The 21900-nt window shown below is 40.1% G+C and overlaps 1 pseudogene; it reads left to right on the top strand.

The window, feature by feature from the left end:
• LOC123278705 (adhesion G protein-coupled receptor E2-like) overlaps positions 1 to 19937 on the top strand; it is a 28512-nt pseudogene extending 8575 nt beyond the window's left edge.
• The last annotated feature ends 1963 nt before the right edge of the window (positions 19938 to 21900 follow it).

Genomic DNA, 21900 nt, shown 5'->3' with positions numbered 1-21900 from the left:
AATTTTCTTTGTACATTATTATATTTCAGTTTCAGTTTCTCACCACTCATAGTGTAGTTTTTATCTGTCACCATACATATGTGTCCCTTTACCCTTTTTGTCCTCACCCATCCTCTTATCCTCTGGTAACCACTAATCTGTTCTCTTTCTCCATGTGTTTGTTCATTTTCCACAAATGAGTGAAATCATGCGGTGCTTGTCTTTCTCTGTCTGGCTTATTTTGCTTAACATAATACTCTCAAGGATCATCCATGTTGTTGCAAATGGGACGATTTTGTCTTTTTTATGGCTGCATAGTATTCCATTGTATATATGTACCACATATTCTTTATCCATTCCTCAGTTGAAGGACACTTGGGTTGCTTCCACATCTTGGATATTGTGAATAATTCTGCAACGAACATAGGGGTGCATAAATATCTTTGAATTGTTGATTTCAAGTCTTTGGATAAATATCCAGTAGTGGGATAGCTGGATTGTATGGTATTTCTATTTTTAATTTTTTGATAAATCTCCATACTGTTTTCCATAGTGGCTGCACCAATTTGCATTCCCACTAGCAGTGTAGGAGGGTTCCCTTTTCTCCACATCCTCTCCAACATTTGTTAATTTTTTGTCTTGTTAATCAAGCCATTCTGAACAGGTATAAGGTGAACATCTCTTCATGTGCCTCTTGGCTATCTGTATACCTTCTTTGGAACAATGTGTGTTCATATCTTCTTCCCAGTTTTTAATTGGGTTGTTTGTTTTTTTGTTGTTGAGATGTATGAGTTCTTTACATATTTTGGAAATTAACCCCTCGTCAGATATATGATTTGCAAATATCTTCTCCCAGTTAGTGGGTTGTCTTTTCATTTTGTTCATGGTTTCCTTTGCTGTGCAGAAGCTTTTTAGTCTGATGTAGTCCCATTTGTTTATTTTTCTTTTGTTTCCCTTGCCTGAGGAGACATGGTATTCAAAAAGATGCTGCTAAGACTGATGTCAAAGAGTGTACTGCCTATATTTTCTTCTAGGAGTTTTGTGGTTTCACATCTTACCTTCAAGTCTTTAATCCATTTTTGTGTATGGTGTAAGATAATGGTCTACTCTCATTCTTTTGCATGTGGCTGTCCAGTTTTCCCCACACCATTTATTGAAGAGACTTCCCTTTCTCCATTGTATGTTCTTGACTCCTTTATTTCATCTTTATTTTTCGGTTGTTCTATATTTCCATATCTGTTGTTTTTGTCTTTCAGTGTTTTGAATATATCATTTCACTCTGTCCTTGCCTGTGAGGTTTCTGCTGAGAAATCTGCTGAAAGCCTGGTGGAGGTTCCTTTGTATGTGGTTTTCTTCTCTCTTGCTGCCCTTCATATTCTTTCTTTGTCATTCACTGTGGACAATTGTAATAACATGTGCCTTTGAGAGGATCTTTTTGCATTGAGATATTAGTTCTGTTTGCTTCACATGTTCTGTTCCTATTGCTTCATACATCCAGTTCTATTGGTTTTGTATGCCCAATTCTTTCCCAAGGTTTGGGAAATTCACTAGTATTATTTCCTTGAATAAGCTTTCTGCTACTTTCTCCCTCTCTTCTCCTTCTGGGATACCTATTATCCTTGTGTTACTTTTCCTAATCGAATCAGATATTTCTCATAGAATTTCTTCATTTTGTAAACAAATTCAGTTCTCTCTCTTCCTCCATCTGAATCAGTTCTAGTTTTCTATTTTTGAGCTCACTAATTCTGTCTTCCATATGGTCTACTCTATTTTCAATGCTTTCTACTTGATTTTTTTATCTCATTAATTGTGTTCTTCTTCTCCAGAATTTGTTTCATTTTTCTTAATAGGTTCTGTCGCTGATGAATTACTCCTTCTGTTCATTAATTTTATTCCTGAGCCCCTGAACTGTCTTTCTGAGTTTTTGTGTAACCCACTGAGTTTCTTCATGACAGCTAATTTGAATTCTGTCTCAGTTAGACTGCAATCTTCTGTGACTTCACGTTTGGTTTTGGAGGGTTGTCATCGTCTTTCCATCCTTCAGTGTAGCTGTACTTCTTCAGAGTGCTTAGTGAGTTGATCCTCTGCCAGCGCATTTGTGGGAGTAAACACCTTTCTTATTTGGGTATGGCTTTGGTTACTTTGGTTCTGAGCTGGTTCTGGTGGTATTTGAGCCTGCACTTTACACACTCCACTGCCTCTGCCAGGGGCATTGTCTGTCTCTTCCTTGTGCCACTTGTGCTTCTGAGGTGGCTGGGGCCTTGCTGCTTGTGATGTTGCTGTGGTCTCAGGTATTCCCACTGGGATCACCAGGCTGCAAGCACTTCTACTGCTTCTGGGGTCACCTGGGCCTCATGTTCCCCCACAGGTTCTCCAGGGGCTTGGCTGCTGCTGCCCTGTGCACCTCCTGTGCTGCTGCTCATGGCTTGTCTGAGGTGTCCCGGGTTCACCAGTGTCACTGTCAGTGCTGGTGGCCTGGGGACCTGGGGACTTTTCTGCAGCCCTGCTCCTGGTGGAGCTGGTTTCAGGGGTGCCACCGCTGGGGTTGGGTCACTGGGTCTTCTGTGGCTCCTGCAGCCCCTGGTCACAGGTTCCACTTGCCACCGGCTGGGGGGAGCAGGAGATAAGCAGGGAAAGTCTGTTGTTGCTGATCACTTGTGCACCCTTTGGCCTCTGGCACTGGCTGGTGTGTATTGAAAACTCAGGTCAGGGCAACCTTCCCCAGGCAGGAAAATCTGAGTTTCATATACTATCCCCACCATTGGAAGGGCTGGGCCACTGCTGGGGGAGGGAAAGGGGGCTGGGTCACTGGTTCCCCTCCGCATCCTGAATTCTCAGGGCCTGTGCATACCTGCTAGTTCTGGGAGGGAGGGGCAGGGGTGAGTCATGCCTGTTGTCTCTGTTCCTGCAGTGTCTGCTCACAGGGACATGTACCAGATCCACTGGGGAGGGGCAGTGACCACCCAGCGTCTATTGCCTCTGCCCAACAGCGTGTGCTCATCGGCACATGCACAGGTGTGAGGACCCCTGCCTGGATTGCTGCTGTGAGGGGAGGGAGAAGGGGCTGCTCCTCTGGTTCCCCCGCCTCTTTGGGGTCCATTCCACCCACCTTCAGATGTACAGATCGTGGATCTCTCAGGCATCCTGTAACGCTGTGTACGGAGTCTCTGTCTATCAACGGATTTCCAGTGGGTTGTAACTTAGAGGGGAGACAAAGGGAATGACTCACCCCACCATGATGCTGACATCACTCTGAAGTTTCTTTCTGAGGAGCTGAAAATTTCCTAAAGTTAGACTGTGGTGATGGTTGCACAACTCTGAATATACTGACGATCACTGAATGCACAGTTTAAATCCGTGAATGTTACAGGTGTGAAATATGTCTCAATAAAGCCAGAAAAATGTTTTTAGACTCAGTGGATGGGTTTTGCAGCAGGTAAAGGATAAATAAATTGAATAGTGCAGCAAAAGCTCTTTGAAACCACGTTAGGTTCATGGGACTCTTGAAAACTTGAGTCCTGTGAACCTAAAAAAATTACAGGCCCCTGCTTCAACACTGTTTCTCTCAGTGACATCCACTCATTGTTCATATCTCAACTAACCTGTAATTTCCGGTGGGAATCTTCACTAACCATCCTAATCTCTCAGGCCCAGAACTAAGTGGGACAACTATGATACATTGTCATTGCCCCACATTTTTGTTTATTGTCACAGTGTGTCTAACTGTGTGCCTCTTACTGATGTGATATTTCTGGGGCTTAAAAAGATGTTTACTTTTTTTTTATTCATTACATTTTTTAAAATTTTAATTTTTGGTTTTATTGCAGTAACGTTGGATTATAACATTATATGACTTTCAGATGTACATCATAATATATTTGAATTCTGTGTAGATTACACCATGTTCACCACCCAAAGACTAATTACAATCCATCACCACACACATGTGCCTAATTACCCCTTTCACCCTCCTCCCTTCCCCTCTGTAACTATCAATCCAACATCTGTTGCTATGTGTTTGTTTGACATTGTTTTTATCTTCTACTTATGAGTGAGACCATATCGTATTTGACTTTCTCCCTCTGATATTTCACTTAGCATAATACCCTCAAGTTCGATCAAAGTTGTCACAAATGACTGCATTTCATCATTTTTATGGCTGAGTAGTGTTCCATTGTGTATAAATACCATATCTTCTTTATCCATTCGTCCCTTTATGGGCACCTAGGTTGCTTCCAAGTCTTGGCTATTGTGTATAATGCTGCAATGAACATAGGGGTGCATGTATCTTTATGCATTTGTGTTTTCAAGTTCTTTGGATAAATACCCAGCAGTGGGATAGCTGGATCATCTGGTAGATCTATTGTTAATTTTCTGAGCAAACTCCATACTGCTTTCTATAGTGGCTGCACCAGTTTGCACTCCCACCAGCAGTGTACGAGGGTTCCCTTCTCTCCACAGCCTCTCCAACATTTGTTGTTTCCTGTCTTGTTAATTATAGCCATTCTGACCAGAGTGAGGTGATATCTCATTGTTGTTTTGATTTGCATTTCCCTGATAGCTAATGATGTTGAGCATCTTTTCATGTGCCTGTTGGCCATCTGTATATCTTCTTTGGAGAAATCTCTGTTCAGATGTTTTGCCTGTTTTTAAATTGGGTTGTTGGTGTTTTTGTTGTTGAGATGTATGAGTTCTTTATATATTTTGGATATTAACCCTTTATCAGATATATGGTTTGCAAATATCTTCTCCCAATTGTTACTTTGTCTTTTCATTTTGTTGATGGTTTCCTTTGCTGTGCAGAAGTTTTTTAGTTTGATGTAGTCCCATTTGTTCACTTTTTCTTTTGTTTCCCTTGCCCGGTCAGACATGGAACTTGAAAATATGCTGCTAAGACCGATGTCAAAGAGTGTACTGCCTATGTCTCCTTCTAGAAGTTTCATGGTTTTGGGTATTACATTCAAGTCTTTAATCCATTTTGAGTTGATTTTTGTACACAGTGTAAGATGATGATCTACTTTCATTCTTTTGCATGTGGCTGTCCAGTTTTGCCAACACCATTTATTGAAGAGACTTTCCTTTCTCCATTGTATGCGCTTGGCTCCCTTGTTGAATATTATCTGTCCATAAATGTGTGGGTTTATTTCTGGGCTCTCGATTCTGTTCCATTGATCTGTGTGTCTATTTTTGTGCCAGTACTATGCTGTTTTGGTTACTATAGCTTTGTTGTATATTTTGAAATCAGGGAGTGTGATACCTCCAGCTCTGTTCTTTTTCCTCAGAATTCCTCTGGCAATTCATGGTCTTTTGTTGTTCCATATACATTTTAGGATTCTTTGTTCTATTTCTGTGAAAAACGTTGTTGGAATTTTGATAGGGATTGCATTGAATCTATAGATTACTTTAGGAAGTGACAAATAAAAATGGCAAGCAATAGGATATATTGGAGTATATGAGGAAGCCATTTGGTATAAACCTAATTCGGCCTGACTTTTTTTTTCAAAAGGGCCTGACTGTGGCTATTGAGCACGCATTGCATATCTACTTAGACATTTCCTATGGCCAGAACAAAGGCCCTTGAGATAAAGGTGCAACTTTCCCCCACATTAGCATTTCCTTAGGGATAAGCATTTTTCCTTAGGCTAGGAATTGATTGCTGCACTCACCTCCCAGCTCACCTGTGACCACCCAGCTGGAGACAACAGACTGCCACCCTGCTGTGTTCACCGAGACAGCAGACCTACCTGCTATTTCCATCAATCGCTGTGCCGACAGAGCAGTCTCGCGACTATTGTAAAAGGGACATTTCAATCCTATGTGAAACATCCTCTTTGAGGGTATATAACCACCCTTATACCCCCACTTCTTTGGAGTGCTCTGTTCCTTTGTGGAAAGACTCTCCCGGGTTATAATCCTCAGATTTAAGTTCAGAATAAACTCACCCAAATTTTCATTTATAGATTGGTTATGGATTATTTTTGTCGACAGAAGTATGGACATTTTAACTATGTTAATTCTTCCAATCCAAGAGCATGGAATATCTTTCCATTACTTTGTGTCTTCTTCAATTTCTTTCAACAATGTTTTATAGTTTTCGGTGTATACATCTTTCACCTCTTTGGTTAAGTTTATTCCTAGGTATTTTATTCTTTTAGTTGCAATTGTAATTGGGATTGTATTCTTAATCTCTGTTTCTGCTACTTCATTGCTAATGAATAGAAGCACAACTGATTTTTGTCTGCAGATTTTGTATCCTGTGACTTGACTCTATTCGTTTATTATTTCTAAAAGTTTTTCGTGGATTCTTTAGGGTTTTCTCTCTATAAAATCATGTTATCTGCATATAGTGACAGTTTCACTTCTTTTCCAACTTGGATCCCTTTTATTTATTTTTGTTGCCTGATTGTTCTGGCTAGGACTTCCAATACTATGTTAAATAAGAGTGGTGACAGTGGGCATCCTTGTCTGGTTCCTGTTCTTGGAGGGATAGCTTTCAGTTTTTCTCTGTTGAGAATGATATGTGCTGTGGGTTTGTCATATATGGCCTTTATTATGTTGAGGTATTTTCCTTCTATACCATTTTATTTAGAGTTTTTATGATAAATGGATGCTGTATCTTGTCAAACGCTTTATCTGTATCTATTGAGATAATCATGTGATTTTTTATTCTTCATTTTGTTAACGTGGTGTATCACTTTGATTGATGTGCAGATATTGAACCATCCCTGCATCCCTGGAATAAAACCCACTCGATCATGATGTGTGATCTTTTTAATGTATTGTTGTATTCGATTTGCTAGAATTTTGTTGAGGATATTTGCATCGATTATCATCAGTGATATTGGCCTGTAATTTTCTTTTTTTGTGTTGTCCTTGTCTGGTTTCAGTGTCAGGATAATGTTGGTTTTGTAGAATGAGTTATGAAGCCTCCCCTCCTCTTCAGTTTTTTGGAACAGTTTGAGAAGGACAGGTATTAAGTTTTCTTTGAATGTTTGGTAGAATTCACCTGGGAAGCCATCTGGTCCTGGACTTTTATTTTTTGAGAGGTTATTGATTGCTGTTTTGATCTCCTTGCTGGTGATTGGTGTATTCAAATTCTCTACTTCTTCTTGATCCAGTGTTGGAAGGTTGGATGGTTCTAAGAATTTACCCATTTCTTCTAGATTATCCAATTTGTTGACGTATAGCTTTTCATAGTATCCGCTTATAATCTTTTGTGTTTCTGAGGTATTTGTTGTAATTTCTCCTCTTTCATTTATGATTTTATTTATTTGAGCCTTCTCTCTTTTTTTCTTGGTGAGTCTAGCTAAGGGTTTTCAATTTTGTTTATCTTTTCAAAGAACCAGCTCCTGGTTTCATTAATTTTTTCTATTGTTTTTTTGTCTCTATTTTGTTTATTTCTGCTCTGATTTTTATTATATCCTTCTTTCTGCTGCTTTTGGGCTTTGTTTGTTCTTCTTTTTCAAGTTCCTTTAGGTGCACTGTTAGGTTGTTTATTTGGGTTTTTCTTGTTTGTTGGGGTAGGCCTGAATTGCTATAAACTTCCCTCTTAGAACTGCTTTTGCTGTATACCATAGATTTTGGCATGTTGTATTTTCATTTTCATTTGTCTCCAGGAGTTTTTTGATTTTGCCTTGATTTCTTCATTGGCCCAATCGTTGTTCAGTAGCATTCTGTTTAATCTACACATTTTTTTTTGGCTTCTCTTATTTTCTTCCTGTAGTTGATTTCTAGTTTCATATCTTGGTGGTCAGAAAAGATGCTTGGTATTATTTCAATCATCTTAAATTTATTGAGATTTGTTTTGTGGCCTAATATGTGATCAGTCCTGGAGAATGTTCCATGTGCATTTGAAAAGAATGTGTACTCTGCGGGTTTTGGATGGAATGTTCTATATCTACTAAGTCCATCTGGTCTAACGTGTCATTTAAGGCCAATCTTTCCTTATTGATCTTCTGTTTGGGTGATCTATCCATTGGTGTAAGTGGAGTGTTGAAATCCCCTACTATTATTGTCTTACTGTCTATTTCTCCTTTTATGTACGTTAATAGTAGCTTCATATATTTAGGTGCTCCTATGTTGGGTGCATAGATATTCACAAGTGCTGTATCCTCTTGTTGGACTGTTCCCTTTGTAATTATGTAGTGCCCTTCTTTGTCTCTTGTTACAGTTTTTGTTTTAACGTCTATTTAATCTAATATAAGTATTGCTGCCCTAACTTTCTTTTCTTTGCCATTTGCATGGAGTATCTTTTTCCATTCTTTCACTTTCAGTTAGTGAGTGTCTTTAGATCTGAAGTGTGTCTCTTGTATGCAGCATATACGTGGATCTTTTTTTTTTATCCAATTGGCCACCCTCTGTCTTTTGATTGGAGCATTTAGTCGTTTGACATTAAAGCAGCTATTGATGAAACTGTATTTATTGCCATTTTGTTACCTTTTTTTCCTAGTTGTTTTAGTAGTTCTTCTCTTTTTCTTTCTTCTTCTCTTGCTCTCTTCCTTTGTGGTTTGATGGCTCTCTTTAGTAATATGCTTGATTTATTCCATCTTACTTATTTGTTTACTTATTATAGGTTTCTGTTTTGTGATTACCATGAGGTTTCTATATAATAGTCTACATATATAGCAATCTATATTGAGTTGATATTCTCTTTAGCTTGACCTCTTTCTAAAAGCTTTACTCTTTTAATCCCCTCTTCCCACATTTTATGTTTTTGAAATCATATCTAATCTCTTGTTTTGTGTGTGTCTATCCATTACCCTCTTATCATTGTAATAGGTAATTTTAGTACTTTTGTCTTTTCACCTATATATCATCTTAATGCTGTATTTTTGCCTTTACCAGTGATTTAATTGCCGAGTTTTTTTTTATAATTTTCTTTTTTGTTCACTGTAAAGATTGGCACCTGAGCTAATAACTGTTGCCAATCTTTTTCTTTTTTTCCCCCCTTCTTCCTCTCCCCCAATCCCCTCAGTACATAGTTGTATATTTCAGTTGTGGGTCCTCTTAGTTGTGGCACGTGGGATGCCACCCCAACGTGACCTGGTGAGCGGTGCCATGTCGGCACCCAGGATCCGAACTGGTGAAACCCTGGGCCACCAAAGGTGGAGTGTGTGAACTTAATCACTCAGCCATGGGGCCAGCCCCCTGATAATTTTCTTATCCCTATTTGTGGTCTTCTCTTTCCCACTTAAATAAGTCCTTACAGCATTTCTTGTAGAACTGGTTTCTTGGTGATAAAACTCCTTTAATTTTCCTTGTCTGGGAAGCTCTTTATCTCTCCTTCCATTCTGAATGATAGCCTTGCTGGATAGAGTATTCTTGGCTGTAGTTTTTTTTCTTTGACCACTTTAAATAAGTCTTGCCACTGTTTTCTAGCCTATGACTTCTAGTCTTCTGACTGAGAAGTGCACTGATAGCCTTATGGGGTTTCCTTTGTATGTCACTTGTTGCCTTTCTCTTGCCACTTTTAGGATTCTCTCTTTATCTTTAATTTTGAACATTTTAATTTTAATATGTCGGTGTAGGCCTCTTGGTGTTCATCCTGTTTGGTGATCTCTGTGCTTCCTGTGCTTGGATGTCTGTTTATTTCCTTAGGTTAGGAAAGTTTTCAGCTATTATTTTTTCAAATAGATTCTCTGCTTCTTTGTCTTTCTCTTCTCCTTCTGGGACACCAATAATACGAATGCGAGTGCACTTGATATTGTCCCAGAGGTCCCTTAGACTGTTCTGATTCTGTCTAATTCTTTTTTCTTTTATCTGTTCAGCTTGGGTGATTTCCTCTAGTCTTTCTTCCAGCTTGCTGATCTGTTCTTCTGTATCATCTACTCTGCTATTGAGTCCCTCTGGTGAATTTGTCATATCCAGTATTGTATTCTTCATTTCTGATTGGTTCTTTTTTTACATTTTCCAATTCTTCGTTCACTTTCTCACTGTGTCCATCCAGTCTTCTCCCAATATCAGTGAGTATCCTTAGGAGATTTTGTTTGAACTCTTTTGTGAGGTAAATTGCTAATTTCCATTTCATTTAGTTCTTTTTCTGGGGTTTTTGTCCTGTTCCCTTGCTTGGAATGTATTCCTTTGTCTCCTCATTATGCCTCTTTCTCTGTGCTTCTATCTATGCATTAGGTGAATCAGAGAAGTGGCCTTATGTAAGAGATGCCTTATGAGGCCCAGCAGTGTGCTTCCCTCTCATCACCAGTCCAAATGATCTAGGAGTGACCCCTGTTTTGCCTACTTGTGTGCTTTTGCTGTGGCAGGGTTGCTCTTACTGTAGGTACTCTGGGAGTCTAGTCTTTCCTTCCCTAGCCAGCTGTTTTTAAATTGGGTTTGGGGACCCCCAGCACCATTGCCTACAAGGTCTATTAGCACACTCCTTTTGCAGTTTTCCTGTTAATTGGGTAGGTACTCATGTAACTGATTGCTAGGCTCAGGGGCTTACAGTTGCTGTAGGTCTCAGACCTCCAAGGCTATTGTCAGCTCTCTTAGGATTGCAGCTGAGTGTGGCTGGTGTAGACAGGGGAGCATCCAATTGTTTCAGGCTTTGGAAGGTGGATTCAATCCTCTTTGTGGCTAATTGTGAAGCACAGGTCTTCTGTCACTGATAAGCACCACCCCCCACAGCTCTACACACATTGTCAACACAGCCCTGGTCCATGCACACTTCCTGATCACCTGGAGCATACCCAATTGCCCCACTGCAGTGGCCCCCACCTCTCCACCAACGCCCCCCACCGTTCACCTTGTCCTCACACAGGCCCTGTCCCACAGAGGCAGACACACTCGCCTGCCTTAGAGGATCAAGGCACCCAGTCTATGCAGGCCAACAAGTAGTCTGAGGGCTTGCTGTTGGGTGGGGCCAATCTCTAGGATGGGCTTCCTGCCCTGGCTGAACTGGATTAAATCTGTGCTCTAGTGGGTATGACAGACCTCTGGGCTATCAGGCCATGGGAAGAACATCAATGACATCTGCCAGCATCTGTGTCAGCATGCCTGTACGAGGTCACAACAATGGCTGCCACCAAAGTCTTAGTCTCTGGAGAGGTCTCACCTCTCACTGAGATTCACCCAGAGCCTATCAGGTGAGTCTCTCTTCACCAAAGGATGGTGCAGCTGTCTTTTTGGTGATTTTAGGTTGCTGAGATGGGTGAGTTTGTGCATGGGCCCTTTAAGAGCCAGGTATTTTTGGCTTTCATCTGATAGCTTTTCTGTGGGTATTTGCTGCTGCAATTAATAACCAGCAATGCCAGATAGTAGGACCCTTGTCTCAGTTGTGCTGAGTCTAAAGGATGCTTACAGTGGTAACGAACTCCCACTCAGGTCCCCATTCTGCCAGGGAGGGCTGTGTACCTTAGGGTGGCTCTTGCCTGGCTGGCTGTGAAGTTCTGCTGCTTGCAAAGGTAGTTTTTTTCTCTCCAGAAGGCATGTCTGCCTCTTCGGCCTCAGTTAGGACTGTCCCTTGTTGTAGGAGTTCTTTTTATCCAGTTTTGAGTTTCTCTCCAGGGTAATTTTCCCAAGAATAGTTGTAACCTGGTTGTGTTTGTGGGAAGAATCTGCCTACACCACCATCTTGACAAGATCCTTTCTTTGTTTTTAATTGAGTTCATAATAGCTTACATCATTGTGAAATTTCAGTTGTTCATTATTTCTTGTCTGTCACCACATGAGTGCTCCCCTTCACCCCCTTCCCCCTCTCCCCCTGGTAACCACTGAACTGTCATCTTTGTCCATGTGTTTGTTTATATTCCACATATGAGTGAAATCACCTGGCGTTTGTCTTTCTCTGTCAGGCTTATTTCGCTTAGCATAATTCCCTCCAGGTCCTTCCATGTTGTTGCAAATGGGATAACTTTGTCTTTTTTATGGCTGAGTAGTATTCCATTGTATATATATATACCACATTTTCTCTATCCAATCATTGGTCAGTGGGCGCTTGGGTTGCTTCCATGTCTTGGCTATTGTGAATAGTGCTGCAGTGAAGATAGAGGTGCATATGTTACTTTGGATTGTTGATTTCAAATTGTTTGGGTAGATCTCAGTGGTTGGATAGGTGGGTCATATGGCATTTCTATGTATATGAGCGTTCTCTTTTCTCCACATCCTCTCCAACATTTGTTGTTGTTTTGTCTTGATAATTATAGCCATTATGACTGGTAATTATAGCCATTGTGATATAGCATTGTAGTTTGATTTGCATTTCCCTGATGATTAGTGATGTTGAACATCTTTTCATGTGTTTATTGGCCATCTGTATATCTTCCTTTGAAAAATGTCTGTTCATATCCTCTGCCCATGTTTTGATTGGGTTGTTTTTTTGTTGTTGAGTTGTGTGAGTTCTTTATGTACTTTGGATATCAACCCCTTGTCTCATAAATGACTTGCAAATATTCTCTCCCAGTTAGTGTGTTGTCTTTCCATTTTGTTGATGGTTCCTTTGCTTCGCAGAAGCTTTTTAGTCTGGTGTAGTCCCATTTGGTAACTTTTTCTTTTGTTTCCCTTATCCAACTAGACATGGTATTTGAAAAGATGTGGCTAAAACCAATGTCAAAGAGTGTACTGCCTATATTTTCTTCTAGGGTTTTTATAGTTTCACTTCTTACATTTAAAACTTTAATCCATTTAGAGTTGATTTTTTCGTATGGTGCAAGATAATGATCTACTCTCATTCTTTTGCATGTGGCTGTCTAGTTTTACCAACACCATTTATTGAAGAGACTTTCCTTTCTCCATTGTATGTTCTTGGCTCCTTTGTCAAAGATTAACTGTCACAGATGTGTGGTTTTATTTCTGGGCTTTCAATTCTGATCCATTGGTCTGTTTGTCTGTTTGTCATGGTTTTGTGCTGGAACCATACTGTTTTGATTACTGTAGCTTTGGAGTATGTTTTGAAGTCAGGGATTGTGGTGCTTCCAGCTTCGCTCTTTTTTCTCAAGATTGCTTTAGCTATTCAGGGTCTTTTGTTGTTCCATATAAATTTTAGAATTCTTTCTTCTATTTGTGTGAAAAATGTTGTTGGAGCTTTGATAGGGATTACATTGAATCTGTAGATTGCTTTAGGTAGTATGGACATTTTGACTATGTTTATTCTTCAGGCTCATGAACATGGAATATTTTTACATTTCTTTATGTCTTCTTCAATTTCTTTCAATAACGTCTTATAGTTTTCAGCGTACAGGTCTTTCACCTCTTTGGTTAAGTTTATTGCTAGGTATTTAACCCTCTTTGTTGCAATTGTAAATGGGATTGTATTCTTGATTTCTTTTTCTGCTTGTTCATTGTCGGTGTATGGGAATGCAACTTATTTTCAAAAATTGATTTTGTACCCTGCAATTTTGCTGTAGTTGTTGATTATTTCTAATAGTTTTCTGTTGGATTCTTTAGGGTTTTCTATATATAGAATCATATCATCTGCAAATAGTGAAAGTTTCACTTCTTCCTTTCAAATTTGGATTCTTTTTATTTCTTTTTCTTGCCTAATTGGTCTGTCCAGTACTATGTTGAATAGGAGTGGTGAGAGTGGGCACCCTTGTCTTGTTCCTGTTCTCAGAGGGATGGCTTTCAGTTTTTCCCCATTAAGTAGGATGTTAGCTGTGGGTTTGTTGTATATGACCTTTATTATGTCGAGATGCTTTCCTTCTAGACCCAATTTATTGAGAGTTTTTAAAATTATAAATGCATGTTGGATCTTGTCAAATGCTTTCTCTACATCTATTGAGATGATCATGTGATTTCTATTCCTCATTTTGTTAATGTGTTATAGCACATCGATTGGTTTGCAGATGTTCAACCGTCCCCGAGTCCCTGTAATGAATCCCCCTCAATGGTAGTGTATGATTCTTTTAATGTATTGCTGTATTCAGTTTGCCAATATTTTGTTGAGGATTTTCGCATCTAAGTTCATCAGTGATATTGGCCTGTAGTTTTCCATCTTCGTGTTGTCTTTGTCTGGTTTTGGTATCAGGGTAATGTTGGCCTCATAGAATGTGTTAGGAAGTGTTCCATCTTCCTCAACTTTTCGAGTTACAAAAGACAATGAGAGACAAGAGGGGCAGTATAGAATGATAAAAGGTTTATTCCACCAAGAGGACATAATACTTATTAATATATTTGCACCTAACAATAGTTTGAGAAGGGTAGGTACTAAATCTTTTAATGTTTGGTAAAATCCTCCAGAGAAGCCATCTGGTCCTGGACTTTTGTTTTTTGGGAGGTTTTTGATTCTTGTTTCCATCTCTGTACTTGTGATTGGTCTATTCAGATTCTCTATTTCTTCTTGATTCAGTTTTGGGAGGTTGTATGAGTCTAGGAATTCATCCATTTCTTCTAGGTTATTGAATTTGTGGGCATATAGTTTTTCATAGTATTCTCATAATCCTCTGTATTTCTGCAGTATTTGTTGTAATTTCTCCTGTTTCATTTCTAATTTTACTTATTTGAGACTTCTCTCTCTTTTTCTTGTTGAGTTTGGCTAAGGATTTGTCAATTTTGTTTCTCTTTTCAAAGAACCAGATCTTAGTTTCATTAATCCTTTCTACTATTTTTTTTAGTCTCTATTTCATTTATTTCTGCTCTGTTTTTTATTATTTCCCTCTTTCTGCTGACTTTGGGCTTTGTCTGTCCTTCTTTTTCTAGCTCTGTTAGGTACGTTTTAAGATTACTTATTTGAGATTTTTCTTGCTTGTTGAGGTGGGCCTGTATTGCTGTGAATTTCCCTTTTATGACTGCTTTTGCTACATCCCATAAGAGTTGGTATATTATATTTTCATTTTCATTTGTCTCCATGTATTTTTTAATTTCTTCTTTGATTTCTTGAATGATCCAATGGTTGTTCAATAGCATGTTGTTTAGTCTCCACATATTTCTGACTTTCCCAATTTTGTACTTATGGTTGATTTCTAGCTTCATAGCATAGTGGTCAGAAAAGATGGTTGGGATGATTTCAATCTTCTTAAATTTATTGAGGCTTGCCTTGGTTCCCAACATATGGTCTATCTTTGAGAATGATCCATTTGCACTTGAGAAGAATGTATATTCTGCTGTTTTCAGGTGGAATGTTCTATATATATCTATTAAGTCTATCTTATCAATTGTTTCATTTAAATCTACTGTTTCCTTGTTGACATTCTGTCTGGATGATCTGTCCATTGATGTATGTGGTGTTGATGTCCCCTACTATTATTGTGTTGCTGTTAATTTCTTCCTTTAGGTCTGTTAATAATTGCTTTATGTACTTTGGTACTCTTGTCTTAGGTGCAAATATATTAATAAGTATTATGTCCTCTTGGTGGAATGGACCTTTTGTCATTACATACTGCCCCATTGTCTCTCATTGTCTTTTTAACTTGAAGTCTGTTTCGTTTGAGAAAAGTATGACAATACCTGCTTTCTTTTGTTGGCCGTTAGCTTGGAGTATTTTCTTCCATCCCTTCCCTCTAAGCCTGTGTTTGTGTTTGGAGCTGAGATGTGCTTCCTGGAGGCAGCATATTGTTGGGTCTTGTCTTTTAATCCATCCAGCTACTCTGCGTCTTTTGGTTGGAGAATTCACACCGTTTACATTTAAAGAGATTTTTGTTATATGAGGGCTTAATGCTGCCATTTTACCTATTTTTTTTTTGGTTGTTCTATGTTTCCACTCTTCTCTTCCTTTGTATTTCTGATTGTCATTTCATTTTGTTGGTTTTCTGAGACGGATTTCTCAGTTTTCTCTCTCTTTGTGAATTGTGGCTCTGCTCTGATTTTTTGTTTAGTGATTACCATGAGGATTGTAGGAAAGATATTGGAGATGAGATAGTCCAGTTTCTTATAACCTCTTATCTCCATTAACCTAGGCAGGTTCCTTCCTTTTCATCTCCTCTTCTGAGTAACTGCCATTACAAATTTTCTGTTTTGAATTTTGTACGTTTGTGGCTGAGTTGAAGTGCTTATCATTGTGTTTGATGCTTTCTTTCCCTTCATCTTATAAGTTGTAATTGAGCCTTTGAATCCCTGCTCTGCTAGAGAGCTGCAGATTTCTGATCATGTCAGTTTATTTGTCTCCTTGCTCAGAGCTTTGTAGACCTTTGACTTTTTGTTGCTGGTGTGAGGGCTTCTTTATTTCTTGTAGGGGAGGTCTAGTGGCAATGAACTCCCTCAGCTTTTGCTTACCTGGGAAAGCTTTCATTTCTCCATCGTATCTGAAGGAAAGTTTTGCTGGATAGAGTATTCCTGGCTGAAAGTGTTTGTCTTTCAGTATTTTGAATATATCATTCCATTCTCTCCTAGCCTGTAGGGTTTCTGCTGAGAAATCCACTGAAAGCCTGATAGGGTTTTCTTTGCAGGTTATTTCCTTCTGTCTTGCTGCTCCTAACATTTTTTCTTTATCACAAACTTTTGCCATTTTTACAATTATGTGCCTTCAAGAAGGTATTTTAGTGCTGATGAAGTTGGGCGTTTGATTAGCTTCATTTATCTGTAAATCTGAAACCACCCCACCTTTGGTAAGTTCTCAGCAATTATTTCTTTGAACAAGCTCTCTGCTCCTTTCTCCCCTGCTTCTCCCTCTGGAATACCTATAATCCTTATGTCACTTTCTATAATTGAGTTGGATATTTCTCAAAGAATTCCTTTTTTTTTTTTTTTTACCAATCTTAGTTCTGTCTCCCCCCCACCTGTAGAATTGCCACATTTTTATCTTCAAGGAGACTAATTCTTTCTTCCATAAGATCAGTTCTATTTATTAATGATTCTTGATTATTTGTTATTACATCAATTATGTTTTTCATATCCAGAATTTCTGCTTGATTTTAGTTTTATAGTCTTATATAGTTTATATAGTTTTATAGTTTTATTGACTCTTTGGTTGCAGAGGTTCATTTTATTGCTGAGCTCCTTGAATTGTCTCTTTGTGTTTTCTTGTAAGTCATTGAGTTTCCTTATGATGGCTATTTTGAATTCTCTGTCATTTAGGTTGTATATTTCTGTGCCTTCAGTGTCAGTTTCTAGAGAATTGTCATTTTCCTTCTGCTCTGAATTGTCACTGCAGTTTCTCATGGTGTTTGATGAACTAATCTTTTGTTTGGGCATTTGTCGTCTTCTTGGGGCACAGATTCCCCCTGTTACTGCTGGGGGGAGGGGAGCAGGAGCAGTGTTCCTGGCCCCACCTCGTCTGATGGAAGCTGTGAGGGTATTATGGGTGCTTGCCTGGGGTGTGTTCAGGCACTTATGTGGACTGTCCTTGTCAGTCGGGGCTTCCTCGCTGGGCTAGGTTCACTCTGGCGCTGCAGGGGCCCTCCCTGCCCAAAAATGATCACCAGTGGGCTCAAACCTACCATGCCTATTCCCTCAACAGCCTGGGAACTGTTCCCTCTTTTGGGGCTCAGCAGCACTGTGAGCTCTTGTGAGTTTTCCTGGGAAGATTTTGCCCCAGAATGTAGATTTGCTGACATCTCTGTTTATGGTCCACAGTCCATGGTCCACAGGCCTGCTGTGCTTGGAGGGGTGCGGTGGGCTCCCCCTCTCTGCTGGGAGATTGACCATGAGCACGGGCCAAGGGTTACTGCTGCCTCCTCTTACAGTCGCCCTGGTGCATGTTCCCACTTTCTGGGAACATGCACCAGGTGGGAAAGCATTCATATGTGTGCACAGGCCCACCAGTAGAGAGCAGGGTGTGCTCACCTATCTCCACCACTTCCCAGGGGGCCAGTCCATCCACCCTCAGATGTATAAGCTGCGTGTGTCTTTCAGGAGTCCTGTTGTGCTGTGTGGGCCTCCTCTGTTGGTCAGGGTATGTCAATTTAGTTGTAGTTCAAAAGGGAGAGAGACGAAGGGGACAGCTCACTCTGCCATGTTGTTTGGAAGTCCAATGTTTACTTTCTTCACTGCTGTATCTTCAGAGCTCAACCACATAGCCTATCACAGACAAGATACTCAGTATTTGTTGAAGGATGGATGGATGTCATTACATTGTCCTTCTATTTCCCTAAGGACCCATGTATTTTTTATTCTCTGTCTTGCTCAGCTGCTGGCTCCGCTCAGAAAGTGGATTTATATGGGGCTTCCTTGGACCAGTCTGTGCCATCTTCTCTGTGAGTGATGACTTCAGAGCATCCTTCATGCTCACCTGAGGGTCATTACAAGGGCAGAATTATAAGGGGGTGGGTGAGCCGGAATGTCCTTGGGTTGTCATGGTTTTGGTTTGGTTTTCTAAGACTGCCCCCAAAACTACAAACTCTAACACTGTTAGGAAATATGAAAACTATGTGGAATTGATGTTGGACGGGCTAGGATACAGAAAATGATTGGAATTTAATCAATAATCCTTCTGTGGTTTCCTGAAGGTCAACCTAGCTTTCTTTCTGATGACCCTCTGGATTTTGAAAAGCAGGCTCTCTCCCCTTAACAGTGATGTGTCCACCCTCCAGAACACAAGGTAAGCCGGAGGAGCAGGTGACAGCCCACAGCCGCATGTGGTCCCAAGGGCGAAGCCATGGTCCTCAGCAGCCCCTGCTGCCGCTTCTCAGGGTCTTCTGAGAACCCAGAGTAATCAGACCCAACTATGCTTCTGTAGCAGCCAGCTCAGACTCAGCGGTGTGTGGCTGACACCACAGCCAAAACTTTCCATCCATCTCTAATCCCAGATTGTTCCTCCCTCAGCAGCAGGAAGAATTGACATTGGTTGATAAGCATTCTTTGGACTTTTATCAGCAGTCCCATGACAAAAGTGCAAAGAAGATTTATGTTCCCATGAAGCACTTAGAAAACTCTGTGTCTGCTCCCACACCAGCCTACACTTTCATACAACACCTTCGGCTAAGGTTACTTCTCACCCCTTGTCCATTTCCTTCTCTGGAAAAATCCTAGTCAACATCAAATCTAGGAGTTGGGCAGCCCTTTGCTCCAGGAACCCTTGTGCAAATTTAACACTCTTTCTTCTATATCCCTATCATCATCTTTTCCAAATGAAAATAGAATATTGCCTTTTTTATTTTTAATGCCCAGACCCCAGCACAGAGCCCGATGCACAGTACCTCCTCAGTAGTGTTTGCTGAGTGAAAATAGGGATCCCTGTGGAGCGTCATAAAATTTTTGAACCTTACATTTGAAGTATCACTATCCTCCTCGATTTGAATCAAACTGCCCTCCTGTACCTGAGTGCCATTTCCATTGTGGGGAATCATTGATGGTAAAGATCAAAGATGATCACAGCGCAGCCTGGGAACTCATCACCAGCAGAGGAAGGCAGGAGCATCCATTGGGTGGAGATGAAAATGCTCTTGGTTTTGTTGCTCTGGGTGCCTTAGGAGCCTCCTTTCTCCTCCTCCACAAGATGCTGACTTTTAAAGCTACAGCTCAGCTCTTCATCTTGGGATGCACGTGGTGTCTGGGAATCCTGCAGGTTCGTCCAGCTGCCCACGTCATGGCCCACCTCTTCACCATCATCAACAGCCTGCAGGGCGTCTTCATCTTCCTGGTGTACTGCCTCCTCAGCCAGCAGGTACCACTATCCAACTGCCGCCCAGGGCTCTTTCCATCCTCACCTCTCTCAGTGAGCTGATCCAGAGTATGCTTTTCCTCTGCAGGTTCGGAAACAATATGGGAAATGGTTCAAAAGGGTCAGGAAACCCACAGCTGATTCTGAGACTTTCACGCTTTCCAGCAGGGCCGTGCCTGATGCCTCCTAACCCTTCATGGTATGATCATGCGTTGCTCCCAGAATATTTCACCAACTGATCTGCTCGAGCAGCACGTGCCTATCACACTGGACAACCTGGGGACACAGCAGGTGATGCTGTAGGCTGGCTCTGGCTCACCTTTGGCTCACTCCTGGACTCGTTAACCATTAGCCATGGTCTCATGTCAAAAGTTTATTTAAAAAACATATTTTGCTCTTACTGCTTAGGGAACGGTGTTCGCTTGACTTTTTACATTTTTTTGTTTTAATTAAATTCATAATAGTTTACGTCAATGTGACATTTCAGTTGTGCATTATTCCTTGTCTGTCACCACATAAGTGTCCCCCTTCACCCCCTGCACCTACCCCCCGACCCTCCTTCCCCTGGTAACCACTGAACTGTTTTCTTTGTCAATGTGTTTGTTTATATTCCACATATGGCTATCATCTGGTGTTTGTCTTTCTTAGCCTGGATTATTTCGCTTAGCATAATACCCTCCAGGTCCATCCATGTTGTTGCATATGGGACCATTTTGTGGTTTTTTACAGCTGAGTAGTATTCCATTGTGTATATATACCATATCTACTTTATTCAATCATCAGTTGATGGGCACTTAGGTTGCTTCCACGTCTTGGCTATTGTAAATAATGCTGCAATGAACAATGAACATTGGGGTGCATGGGACTTTTGGAATTACTGACTTCAAGCTCTTTGGATAGATACCCAGTAGTGGGATAGCTGGGTTGTATGGTAGTTCTATTTTTAATTTTTTGAGGACTCTCCATACTGTTTTCCATAGTGGCTGCACCAGTTTGCATTCCCACCAGCAGTGTAGGAGGGATCCTTTTTCTCCACAACCTCTCCAACATTTGTTACTATTTGTTTTGGTTATTTTTGTCATTCTAATTGGTGTAAGGCGATATCTTAGTATAGTTTTGATTTGCATTTCCCTGATGATCAGCGATGATGAACATCTTTTCATGTGCCTATTGGCCATCCGTATATCGTCTTTGGACAAATGTCTGTTCATGTCTCCTGCCCATTTTTTGATCAGGTTGTTTGATTTTTTGTTGTTGAGTTGTGTGAGTTCTTTATATATTATGGAGATTAACCCTTTGTCAGATGTATAACTTGCAAATATTTTTTCCCAGTTAGTGGGCTGCTTTTTTGTTTCAATCCTGTTTTCATTTGCCTTGAAGACGCTCTTTAGTCTGATGAAGTCCCATTTGTTTATTCTTTCTATTGCTTCCCTTGTCTGAGAAGACATGGTGTCCAAAAAGATCCTTTTAATACTGATGTCAAAGAGTGTACTGCCTGTATTTTCTTCTAGAAGCCTTCTGGTTTCAGGTCTTAGCTTTAGGTCTTTGATTCATTTTGAGTTTATTTTGGTGAATGGTGGAAAAGAATGGTCAATTTTCATTCTTTTACATGTGGCTTTACAGTTTTCCCAGCACCGTTTGTTGAAAAGACTTTCTTTTCTCCCTTGTATGCCCTCAGCTCCTTTGTTGAAGATTAGCTGTCCATAGACGTGTGGTTTTATTTCTTGGCTTTCAATTCTGTTCCATTGATCTGTGCACCTGTTTTTGTACCAGGACCATGCTGTTTTGATTACAGTAGCTTTGTAGTATGTTTTGAAGTCAGGGATTGTGATGCCTCCAGCTGTGTTCTTTTTTCTCAGGATTACTTTAGCAATTCGGGGTCTTTTGTTGCCCCATATGAATTTTAGGATTCTTTGTTCTATTTCTGTAAAGAATGTCATTGGGATTCTGATTGGGATGGTGTTGAATCTGTAGATTGCTTTAGGTAGTATGGACATTCTAACTATGTTTATTATTCCAATCCAAGTACAAGAAATGTCTTTTCATCTTTTTATGTCGTCATCCATTTCTTTCAGAAAAGACTTGTAGTTTTCGTTGTATAGGTCTTTCACTTCCTTAGTTAAATTCACCCCGAGGTATTTTATTCTTGTTGTTGCGATTGTGAATGGTATTGTGTTCTTGAGTTCTTTTTCTGTTAGTTCGTTATTAAAGTATAGAAATGCTACTGATTCATGTAAATTGATCTTATACCCTGCAACTTTGCTGTAGTTGTTCATTATTTCTAAAAGTTTTCCAATGGATTCTTTGGGGTTTTCTATATATAAGACCACGTTCTCTGCAAACAGCGAGAGTTTCACTTCTTCCCTCCCTATTTGGATTCCTTTTATTCCTTTCTCTTGCCTAATTGCTCTGGCCAGGACCTCCAGTACTATGTTAAATAAGAGTGGTGATAG

This window comes from Equus asinus, chromosome 20, assembly GCF_041296235.1.
Source record: "Equus asinus isolate D_3611 breed Donkey chromosome 20, EquAss-T2T_v2, whole genome shotgun sequence".
NCBI lineage: Eukaryota > Metazoa > Chordata > Mammalia > Perissodactyla > Equidae > Equus > Equus asinus.
This window is presented reverse-complemented; position numbering and strand designations above follow the sequence as displayed.